General features: G+C 31.4%; 1 long non-coding RNA gene across 1 annotated transcript; it reads right to left on the bottom strand.

Annotated features, from left to right (window-relative positions):
- Positions 1 to 9,037: 9,037 nt before the first annotated feature.
- LOC134705473 (uncharacterized) lies at positions 9,038 to 11,676 on the bottom strand. The gene is made up of 2 exons (XR_010105576.1): positions 11,494 to 11,676; positions 9,038 to 9,246 (listed from the first exon to the last, which is right to left on the bottom strand). It is a non-coding gene; the product is annotated as an uncharacterized LOC134705473 (long non-coding RNA).
- Between the last annotated feature and the right edge of the window lie 432 nt (positions 11,677 to 12,108).

Raw genomic sequence — 12,108 nt, 5'->3', positions numbered from 1 at the left:
CCTTGTGTTTAAATTTCATAGATTTCTATTTACTTATACTAAAGTTATGGTGCGAAAACCAAGAAAAATGCTTATTTGGGTCCCTTTTTGGCCCCTAATTCCTAAACTGTTGGGACCAAAACTCCCAAAATCAATACCAATCTTCCTTTTGTGGTCATAAACATTATGTTTAAATTTCATTGATTTCTATTTACTTAAACTAAAGTTATTGTGCGAAAACCCAGAATAATGCTTATTTGGGCCCTTTTTTGGCCCCTAATTCCTAAACTGTTGAAACCAAAAACTCCCAAAATCAATCCCAACCTTTCTTTTGTGGTCATCAACCTTGTGTCAAAATTTCATAGATTTCTATTAACTTAAACTAAAGTTATAGTGCGAAAACCAAGAAAATGCTTATTTGGGCCCTTTTTGGCCCCTTATTCTTAAAATGTTGGGACCAAAACTCCCAAAATCAATACCAACCTTCCTTTTATGGTCATAAACCTTGTGTTAAAATTTCATAGATTTCTATTCTATTTTACTAAAGTTAGAGTGCGAAAACTAAAAGTATTCAGACGACGACGACGACGACAACGACGACAACGACGACGCAGACGACGACGCCAACGTGATAGTAATATACGACGAAATTTTTTTTAAAATTTGCGGTCGTATAAAAAAACATACATGTAGATATATTTAAACGAAGCATAGCTGCTGATGGACTGTTGAAAAGCTTTTACGAAACGCGCGTCTGGCGTATAAAATTATAATCCTGGTACTTTTGATAACCAATTAAGCAAAAGATAATGTATGATCAGTTTATATACCCACCAAATTCATTACCCGAGAAAGAGTTTGAATATACAGTCAAGTATAATTTAAACGTAATTCATTAGTGTTTTGGTGCATACATTTGTTCGTGACATTATTTAATATTTTTAAACCGTGAACCAGTCTTCCGTTTTGATTGTCAATTAGTATAAGTAATAAAAATTATATTGTTGATCCATGTCAACAATTCCCAGAAGTTGAAATAATATGTTGCAATGTATAATTTGGTCATGTTTAATGAATATTTAAAGCCCGAGGCGTAAGTATTTTTTATCCTCAACGCTCTGCAACTTCGTACTTTTTTGGCATTTTTTATTCGAGCATCATTGCTGAGTCTGTGGTAGACGAAACGCGCATCTGGTGCAAATAATGATTTTTTTTATTCCTGGCATCTATGATGAGTTTGTTTTGTATCTATAAGAATTTGATAAAACACAGGTTACGTCTAAGCCATAATTGCAAAATTCAAATTAAAGGATTAAATGATTTTATTAATGCATAATAAAGCATGGTGTCTGTTTCGTTTTGTTTTGCTATTTTTTGTTTTATTTGGTCTTTTACTTTTTTTTTGTGTTTAGTAATTTATTAGCAAAAGTAATAAATGATTAATAATAAAGATGTTCATAGTTATCAAAGGTACCAGGATTATAATTTAGTACGCCAGACGCGCGTTTCGTCTTCATAAGACTCATCAGTGACGCTCATATCAAATTATTTATAAAGCCAAACAAGTACGAAGTTGAAGAGCATTGAGGATCCAAAATTCAAAAAAGTTGTGCATAATACGGATAAGGTAATCTATTCCTGGGATAAGAAAAACCTTAGTTTTATGATTGTGTCACAAAGTTATTGTATCTTTAACATTACTTATTGTAAACATATATGCAAGATAAGCTGTGCATCTTAAAATCAGTATCATGTTATCAGATGAGTGCACGAATACTTAGAGTCCAGGCTAAAATAATATCCGATTTACTTTAATTTTGAACAAATCAAGAAATATATACATGTTCTATAGATATTTTTTTTTTATTTATCTATTTTTGTTTGCTTACTACTCATATCAAAGATACTCTTAAGCAATCAACAGATATTATTGTTGTATAACAGGCGTTTTTAAATTGAGCTCATTAACTTTTATTTATGTTGTACAGATACTTACTGGTAGCATAGCTATCATATGTATTCAATCTGTGACAGTGATTTACATGACATGTACTATATCATTAGTTTATAAATTGCGAAAAAAATCCAAATGGGAAAAATAGAAGTTTATATGGTATTACACGTATCACCTAAAATCAAGCAATTTAAAAGCCCCTTGACTTTGCATGGAAAAGATGGAAGCTGATAATACAAGTATGTATATTGGTATAAATATTGATTTTGTTATCAGTTAATTAAAAGCACACTAAATATTACTAGTATGTTATATACATATACATATTCATGGAACTACAATCTGTCCATACCTGTAACCTGGCATTGCACAAAGTCAGACTTTTCTCTGACTGTTTATGACGTCTTTACGCTAAATCCAGTGGATGTTGGATGTGTACGGATTGATAGTTTAGTCTTAGATGTATGATTTTTTTTATTAGTTGTTAGTGGCTTTGAACTAGCTGTCAGATAACTGTGAGTACTCTCAGATATGTTCCTAGTGTCTTTTTGTTGCCGGGATGTACAAGTACCCGGCCACGTCCACTAGAATTTTGGTCCATCTGATAAGTTAAGCCTTTTTCAACTGATTTTTATAGTTTGTTCTTATGTTGTACTGTTATACCACTGTCCCAGGTTAGAGAAGGAGGATCCCGCTTACATGTTTAACCACGCTACATTATTGAAGTATGTGCCTGTCCCAAGTCAGGAGCCTGTTATTCAGTGGTTGTCGTTTGTTTATGTGTTACATATTTGTTTTTCGTTTTGTTTTTTTAAAGGCCGTTAGTTTTCTCGTTTGAATTGTTTTACATTGTCATATCGAGGCCTTATATAGCTGACTATGCAGTTTGGGCTTTGCTCATTGTTGAAGGCCGTACGGTGACCTATAGTTGTTAATGTCTGTGTCATTTTGGTCACTTGTGAACAGTTGTCCTATTGGCAACCATACAACACCTTTTTTATATTCATATAAAGCGTTGACTTAGAACATCTGTTTCTTTGCATGGTAATATGAAATATATGATGGAATGGATTAGGTTCCTACAGAAAGTTAAAATATCATCATTAAGTTGCCACCATTTCCCTTCACAAGTTTTCAGTTCCATAACACATTTTGTTTTGTGTACAAAATAAATGTATGGATGATAAATTATTACAATTATAAGCTAGCGTTCTTCTATAATCATCTATTTCAGTACCAAATTACAGAAACTTGCAGAAATACTTTTTCAAACCTCTTTTCTGAAAAAATCATTTAAGTTGATGTGTGCAATTTTTTTTACATTCTTTATAATTTGGGTCATAGAATGTTTCATGTATCTTTATCCCGGTCAAATGAAATATTAATTGTTAGGTTATTCTTGCATAGTTACTTAGTACACGGGAAAAGAAGTTCTATGAAACTTGAGATATAAATTTAAGATGTTTGGTTGGAGGAAAAGTTCTTATGTACTGATGGAAAATCAATATATTCTCTTGTATTTTTACAGTTAAGCTTTCAATGCACTATATAATTGTAAATATGAATGATTTTTCATTATGACTTATAATTACAATGAACTCTTCCTTATGATCTAACGAAGTGTACATTCCCAGAGGACATTTCATATGGCAGCCAACATCAGCAAAAAGTTAAGTAATCATAAGTCCAATTATTTTTTTTATGAAAACAAGTGAATAGGCTTATATAAATATACATACTAAATATATATTCTGAAAAGAAAAGAGATATTAGAAAAGAGAAGGACAGTTAATGTCAAATCATTTTTCTTACGAAAGAATGACTTTTTCACATGTTAATCTATACTAAGAAACAAATTGAGTGCTATTATGAATAATTAAAAAGTTTCATCAAGTTGTTGAGCTATTGGAATTCTTATATTAGTTGATTTTTTTTATTCTTTTAAAAAGGAATGAATAATATATGGATGGAATGAAATAGCACTGACATAGTTTTAATAGTTTCAAATGCTTAAAAGAAAAAAAAGGTAGATAATTCAGTAGAAACAATAAACCATGTTCACGATATTTTGGTAATTTTGGTTGAATATGTTTAAAGAGGAAAAAATATTCGGAAAACTGGAAATAAAAAAAATCTCGGTAATTGATGTTATAAACTTTTCAAGCCAAATTAGGTTTTTGACACATTGACACAAGGGAGTCGAATGCCTTGGAAAAAAAATTAAAGTTCCATCTACTTACAAGTTTTCTGGGTAATCAATAATTCCTTGTAATTGCCTAATAATGAAGCCTATGTATATCTTTTCAATATAACCTTTTTTATCAGTATGAATTCGTTTTGGTAAAACTAGTTTTTTTCTTCTTTCAGCATTTGCATAAGCTACCAATTTTACATCATAATTTAAAAAACGATCTCGGATGATAATAATGTAAGGAAAGTGTATCTTCTTTTTTTTTTTATATATATGTATGATATTGCCCCGTCTTTTTCTGAATTTGAAAATTGTTTTTTTTAAAGGCAAACATTGAACACAGATACAGTTAAATATTAAGGTGGTACCCAACACTTTCACTAAAATAAATATGGCTCGTTTAATTTTCATAAAATTTTTTCAAAGTAATTACTTTGAACCTTTGACTAAAATATACGAATTTCAAAAAATTTGAACCAACCGTTTTATCAAAAAAATTACACTGGTTATATAGCAGTTTGACAAACACTTATTTTGATCATTGAGAAGCTTAATATTCTCTTATGAACACTACGTCACTAAAACGTTCTGCTGATTTTACAGAGTTATCTCCCTGTAGTGTTAGGTACCACTTACGTCTGGAGCTTTATTTATTTTTAATTTCAATATAGCATCGTTTCATTCCTGCACTGAGTTTTCCTTTATTAATTACTTCAGACGTAAGAGAGTTTTTTCTCCCTCTTCAATCTATTTCACCCTTTTTCCATTGTATTGTCTTTTATTTTTCAATAGAAAGATTTTCTCATTCTTGTTGTACTTTCTCTCTTTTTTCAATCAGGTAGGTTTTGTTTCGTGAACTCTGATGTTATTGGTAAGAATTTCATTGTTTAGTTGTTTTAGTTGATTTTCTAAAACATTGGTTGAATCTTATTTGATTATCTTTTGTGTAAATATCTATCATATTAATGAGGAGTTGAAAATGCTATATTTAACATAGTTATTACTCATTCATTCATGCTACAAATAGACTTGCTACAATTCCCTTTCTATTATTTTTCTCTTACTAATTTATATGTTTACTGATAAGTGCCAGCCTATTGATTGCCCTTGTAGAAAGGCTTCCTCCTGCAGATGTCAGTATAATTGTAATCTCATTGTTATAGCAGTAAAAATTAAAGGGGCAAAATTGAAAAAAAAGAAGAAAAAACATAATTAGGAAGGGACATTTAGGAGATAACTGTTTTGTATTTTAAGCTCCGACGGCATCAATTGGGTATTTGTTGTCGCAAATTAAGTTTACTGGCGACGCGTTAGCGGAGACAGTAAACGGGTATTTGCGACCATCAAATCCCCAATTGATGCTGTCGGAGCTTAAGATACAATATTGTTATCTCCATTCTAATGAAACTGACAGAAAACAACGTAAAAACATGTATTTAAAAATCTGTCAAATGCCGTCTGCGCTTGCGCGTACGTCCCATAGCATCAATTGTCAATTGATGCTATGTAAATAAGGGACGTTATCCAATCAAAATGAACGTTACAAACGTTGTTGCATTAGAAGTAGCAAGTCTATGCTACAAATATCATGCTGGAAATGTGTAAAAGATATTCCTGTTCACATCAAATAACCGATGTATTTTGATTAGTCGTCCCTGTTGAATAACACCAGAAACCAAAGCTAATTTGTAACCAGCTGTAATGACTTTTGATAATGTGGATATGCAATGCTAGAATTATTTTTCCAGTTATAAGAAAATCGAAAATAATAGAAAAAGCCATCGAGGGCGGATAGTCAAAATATGATCTCCCAAGTACGAAGGACTTAATATATGTTAAAAAGAACGAAATGATATCAAGAGCATAAAAATACAAAATATTCAAACTCATAACTCGAAATCTATCCGACAAAGCCGTGGTAAAAGACGAGAAACGACAAAAACACATACCGAACATAGCAAAATATTAATACTGGAGAAGGATCAACAAAATTCTAACAAAATAAACTGCAAATGAGTATACGGGAAAGGGAAGCAAATATCAAATCTGACTTTACCTATACTACTCATCGTACTGCTAATGTTTATTGATATTTGCAACATTTTGTAATAGTCTGATGTGAGTATATATGAGTTTGAATGTCCTCTCTTATATTTCGTCCCTCTTAAGTACACAGTCAGTTAATGTTGGTAATAAGTCTCATTCGTCATATTCAATAATTACGTACGCCTAATTGCATATATTCATATGTGAAACAAATGGTAAATAACAGTCTTCAAATTAAGCATAGACGAGTGACCTTAGTCATAAAATTTCATTTGTATGCAGCTTCTCAGTATTCTGATCAATCCTATACCATTTGAAAGCAATCATTTTTCTACCTTTTTTGAAGAATCCTCTTTCATATGCTGCAATTTCTGTCAAAGAATGAAGAAAGGTCAAGGATATATAATTTTAAAATTTATAAGATATCAGACCTTTTGCATATTCTGTCTTCTGAATAATAATGTTTTGTTTGGAAATATGAACATCTTGTAGAACATGTAGAACGGATCTTAAAAGGTTTTGAAAAAAAAATGCAAAACAAAACGTATTTGCCTTAAATCATGTAGATCAATGGTTTTAGAAAATAACAACACTCTGCAATTATTAGATCGATTGGTAAATTCTTGGCCTTTGTAGAGTGTATCGAATCTAATTATATATGGAAAGTACACTGCTTTGTATCGTTTTTTTGTTAACTAGTATATACATCAAATATGAAAATTTTAGTTAAATCTGTTGACATGATTTCGACAGCTATTATAAGTTATATGGTTCGCTACTGACCCCATACGGATCCATAGAGGGTTAGTAAAATCCATAGGGGGTGAGGCCGGAGGCCGAGTCCCCTATGAATTTTATTCACCCTCTATGGATCCGTAGAGGGTCAGTAGTTAACCGTATAACGAATTTATCGGACGCTGGACTTTTTCTGCGGCGTTTTGTTGAAAAATAAACAAGGAAACACAACAACATTAATAGATGACGTCTCCATTAACGCGTCATGAACCCCATATGAAACTTACTAACCCCATACGGTCTCATAGGGGGTCACCACGTGACGGCGTTTAACCAATCACAACGTGATAATTCATCTGTTGTCCGATAATGCTCCTTAAAGAGTTAGATGTCGTTTCTGTGATTGCTCTTGTTGTTTATTCATTTATGCATGTTTTGTTAATCTGTCAATTGATATCCATAATTGTGGAGGTTTAAGAGCTTTAAAGCTTGCTGAAACTTGCAACACTTTTTGTAAAGTTATTGACTAGTGTCAATCGTAAATTATTACTTTTAATGTCTCTATTTTGGTCTCATATGACGTGGCTCGGTAGTAGTCTATCCCGACATTGTGTTTAGGTACATGAACTATGATATTTTTTTTGTATGTTTGTCTTCGTTTTGGAAATGGCGGATTGTCTATTGCCTTTTCGTTTGTCGTTGATATTATATTTGTTAGTTTTTATAGTAATCAAGATTATTTCTGACATGTCACATTGTGTACCTATTAAACATCGTGGTCAATATAAGGAAATGTTATACACTGTCACCATGTGAAATGGTAAGCTAGCTATAAAAGTAGGTTTAATCCATAATATTCTATGTAAGAAAATGTTTGTCCCAAGTCAGGACTAGGACAGTTTTTTTTGTAATTTTTTTTTTATTTCATCTGAAAATACACCAAGTATATATAGGACTAGGACAGTTGTTATCCATTTGTTTGATGTGTTTGATGTGTTTGAGTTTTTTTTCTCCATTTGATTAGGTACTATTCGTTTGTCAATTTTCTTCGGAGCTCTGTAATTTTGTTATTTTACTTCAAAGTCATAAGAAACCTCAAATTAAAAAAAACCCATGCATATGTTTTTTATAACTAAATGGATAGTTTTCATTATATAACTTATGTACATATACTTTTTTCTTAGGAAAATTCTTTAGTTTGTCCACATTTAGAAGAAGTTTACTTATTCTTAATTGCTTGCTTCCATGAAGCAATTCGCCGACATATTTTCCGTATGAATAGTGACCCGAGATTAACCCTCCTCGTAAAAATCCGGTGAACGCAATACGCATGGATCTGTCATTGAAATAAACAAATATCTGAATACACATGTTAAACACGTGCTCAATACCCATGCTTTTTGTGATTTGTTTCCTATAAGGTGGCAATCGGTAAGCTCGGCTTCAAAATACGTCATTTAATGAGCAGCCATATTTGTTAAATCATAACAAACAGAAAAAAAATTGACGATTATATGATATATTTGCAAAAATAATGATAAAATCGTGCACAGAGGACTAGGTTTATGATATATACATGCATTGGTTCAAGAATTGGATAAACATTATTTTTTACCACTCACTCGTTTCATATGACTTTAAGCTGATATTTTCAAATTGTTAATGTTACAGTTATTCACACATTCACAGACACATTATTCACAGAACGTTCCCTATTACATTGATGTGTTTTTGATAAAAAAAAAAATCAATTACTGTATTTGTTATGACCTTTTATCCATGAATAATACCATCTTAAAAAGGTTGTAGATAAAAATCGCCGACATGCGAATGATTCATGGTTTGTGTTTCGTTAGATTAAGTAAATTCAAACAGCATCTAGAATGAATAAAGTATAAAAAAAAAAAGAAGATGTGGTATGATTGTCAATGAAACAACTCTCCACAAGAGACCAAAATGACAAAGAAATTAACAACTACATGTATAGGTCACCGTACGGCCTTCAACAATGAGCAAAGCCCATACCGCATAGTCACCTACAAATGACCATGAAATGACAATGTAAATCAATTCAAACGAGAAAACTAACGGCCTAATTTATGTACAAAAATGAACGAAAAACAAACGACAACCACTGAATTACAGGCTTTATTCTTAACCAGAAGTTTTTGATAAAAGTGTTGAAGTTGCAGGTTTAATACCAGTATTGCATTGATCCCCTGAACAACAGAAATGACACTCAAATGCATTAGCATTGGTAACTACTCCATATCTCATACAATAATCTTGATCAGCTGATTCCTTTAACCATTTTGTGTCACATGTCGGTTGCGTCACACATCTAGAATTAAAAAGAAAAAAGTGTTACAAGTTTTATGATGAAACAGATGATCGAATGATATTGAAATTTAAGATAGATATGTACAAAATAAATGAAATAGATGCGAAAGATACCAAAGGAATATCCAACAACTTTATACCATTGCAAAACAGGAGACTCTCAAGATTATGTGACGCTCACCTGTATCTACTGGGGTTTTCGAAATTATGTAAAATAGTTTAAAATTGTATTACATACCCTGATAGGGATTAAGGCCAAGCTTTGTTTATTTTGGCAAAGCTCTTAAATAGCAAGCAGAAGATTTTTGAAAAAAAGGTTATATAGATTACACAATAATAGTTATCAAAGGTACCAGGATTATAATTTAATACGGACTAGTACTTGAACAGAGCAGAAGATTTTTGAAAAAAAGGTTATATAGATTACACAATAATAGTTATCAAAGGTACCAGGATTATAATTTAATACAGACTAGTACTTGAACAGACTCCAATAAAATTTCAAATGCCGATTTTGGTCAAAATTACTAAAGTCTTGTTTGTTTATCTTTCTGTGTTTTCTACATTATATCTAAATCTATGATGCTACTTATGATATGTAACAAAAATTGCAACACGATACTGTGAAAGTCTCCGAAACGAACACCAATTTAGTACCCCTCGTCTCCAAAATTTATTTATCATGCGCCTTTATAATGCTGGAAATGCCTTCAAATGTGTTTTGGGAACGACCTCATTTTCAAAATATACTTAATTTTATAACGTACGTAATTTTTTCTATGGATAAAAATGGTCTCATAGGAATTAATACCAAACCTTTTTATTTCTTATATCTAAATCCATATATACAAATTTTATAGTGGGATACATTTAGTAAACCATTATTAGACAAATGATACGAAACATTTGAAATTTTACATACATGTCGACTTTTACGAAAATCAGCGAAAAATGATATAGATAATTAAAAATCTTTGCTCAAAGAAAAACTGATAATTAATGACATAGGAAAAATGATGAAAAAAATACTACAGTAAACGAAATCGTTCGATAAATTCTAAATAGTTAGTAATATAAACCGGAAGAATATTTATCAAAGGTACCATGATTATAATGTAATACTCCGGAAGCGCGTTAAGTCTAAATCAGATTCATCAATGACGCTCAGATGAAAAGAGTTATAATTTTTTATAAATTTCCTATTTTCTAAATATTTCGAAAAACTAAGGATTTTCTTATCCCAGGCATAGATTACCATATTTGGCACAACTTTTATGAATATTGGATCTTCAATGCTCTTCAACTTTGTACTTGTTTGGCTTTATAAATATTTTGAAATGAACGTCACTGATGAGTCTTATGTAGACGAAACGCGCGTCCGGCGGACTAAATCATAATCCTGATACCTTTTATAACTATAAAGCCAAAACAAGTTAAGAGTTAAAGAGCATTGAGGACCATAAATTCCTAAAATTTGTGTCAAATATGACTAAGATAATCTATTCCTGGGATAAAAAAATCTTTAGTTTTTCGAAAAATTCGAAAGTTTTGTAAACAAGAAATTTATAAAATTGACCATATAATTGATATTCATGTCAACACCGAAGTGCTGACTACTTGGCTGGTGATATCCTCGGGAACGAAACGTCCACCAGCAGTGGAATGACAAGCCAGTGTAAAGCATGACAGTATTATTTGCGTTTTACCCTGATGTGTGTTTCTTCAGGAATTTATTAGATAAGATCATCGTTAAAGTTTGTTAACCTTTTAAATATAGATAAACTTTCCTTCTGGGAATTGCATAAACTCCTAGCCGAGTAAGGTCGGGTACGTGTATCTTTCTATGAAAACATCGCCTACTAGTATCATGATTATAAAACTCTGCGTACCTTTCTCATTAGAATAGGTTTAATATACACTTCATACTTTTTCTTGTATGATAAATATGAAATCACGCAAACATGTTTTTCATATGTAAACCAACGTGCTTAACGTAACTTATGAAAATTATTTACCCTTACGGTTGACAGAACCTGCTTCAGTTGAGAAAAAAAGATACCAATGAGAAAACGGATTTCCTCATGTCTGTCATAGTTTTAAGTTGGATGTTGTCCAATAAAGGCAACAGTAGTTTACCGGTGTCCAAATGTGTCAACATTATATCAGATTCAAAAATGAAACATTGGACGTATCAAAGTGTCATACATATTATTGAATAGTGTAGTATCAGTTTTATAATATAATTTACCGTTTAAAGATATCGGAATTACCATTGCCATCATTTAGCACATCTGTCATGCAGTAATTGTAACCAGTAGGGCAGATAGTCGTAGAACTATTTCCATACACATCTTTACTATAACAGGGAATGCCGTTACTTATATCTCCACACGTGTTACATTTTATAGGAGTTGGCGTCGTAACAGCTATATAAAATAACAAAATAACAAAATAAATGGTGAATATCAACAAGCACTTCTGATACTTTTGCATGAAATTTAAAAGTAAATGAAATTTAAATGCAGACTGTTATTCTTTATTTTTATTGCACGAGGAGCACAAACAGAAAGGGAGATATTAGGTTTGTAAAATACTTAGTATATTTGAAAAACGCTTTTAAACTTTTCTCTATATAGCATTTTTGTAACTTCCGAAAAGCTGCCAAGTTACGTGAAGATAAGTTTAATGTTGGGTGTTTTGGATGAATGTGTCTTTATACGAAAACTGTACGGTTTCAATACGACTTGCTATATTAAATACTAAAGATTTTATTGTTTTGTAAATTAACAGGTAAACCCCAATTTTTACAATAGATTTACAGCTTATGTAATGCAGACTATAAAAAAACCTTTGGTTGATTCAG

Source organism: Mytilus trossulus, chromosome 2 (genome assembly GCF_036588685.1).
Source record: "Mytilus trossulus isolate FHL-02 chromosome 2, PNRI_Mtr1.1.1.hap1, whole genome shotgun sequence".
NCBI lineage: Eukaryota > Metazoa > Mollusca > Bivalvia > Mytilida > Mytilidae > Mytilus > Mytilus trossulus.
This window is presented reverse-complemented; position numbering and strand designations above follow the sequence as displayed.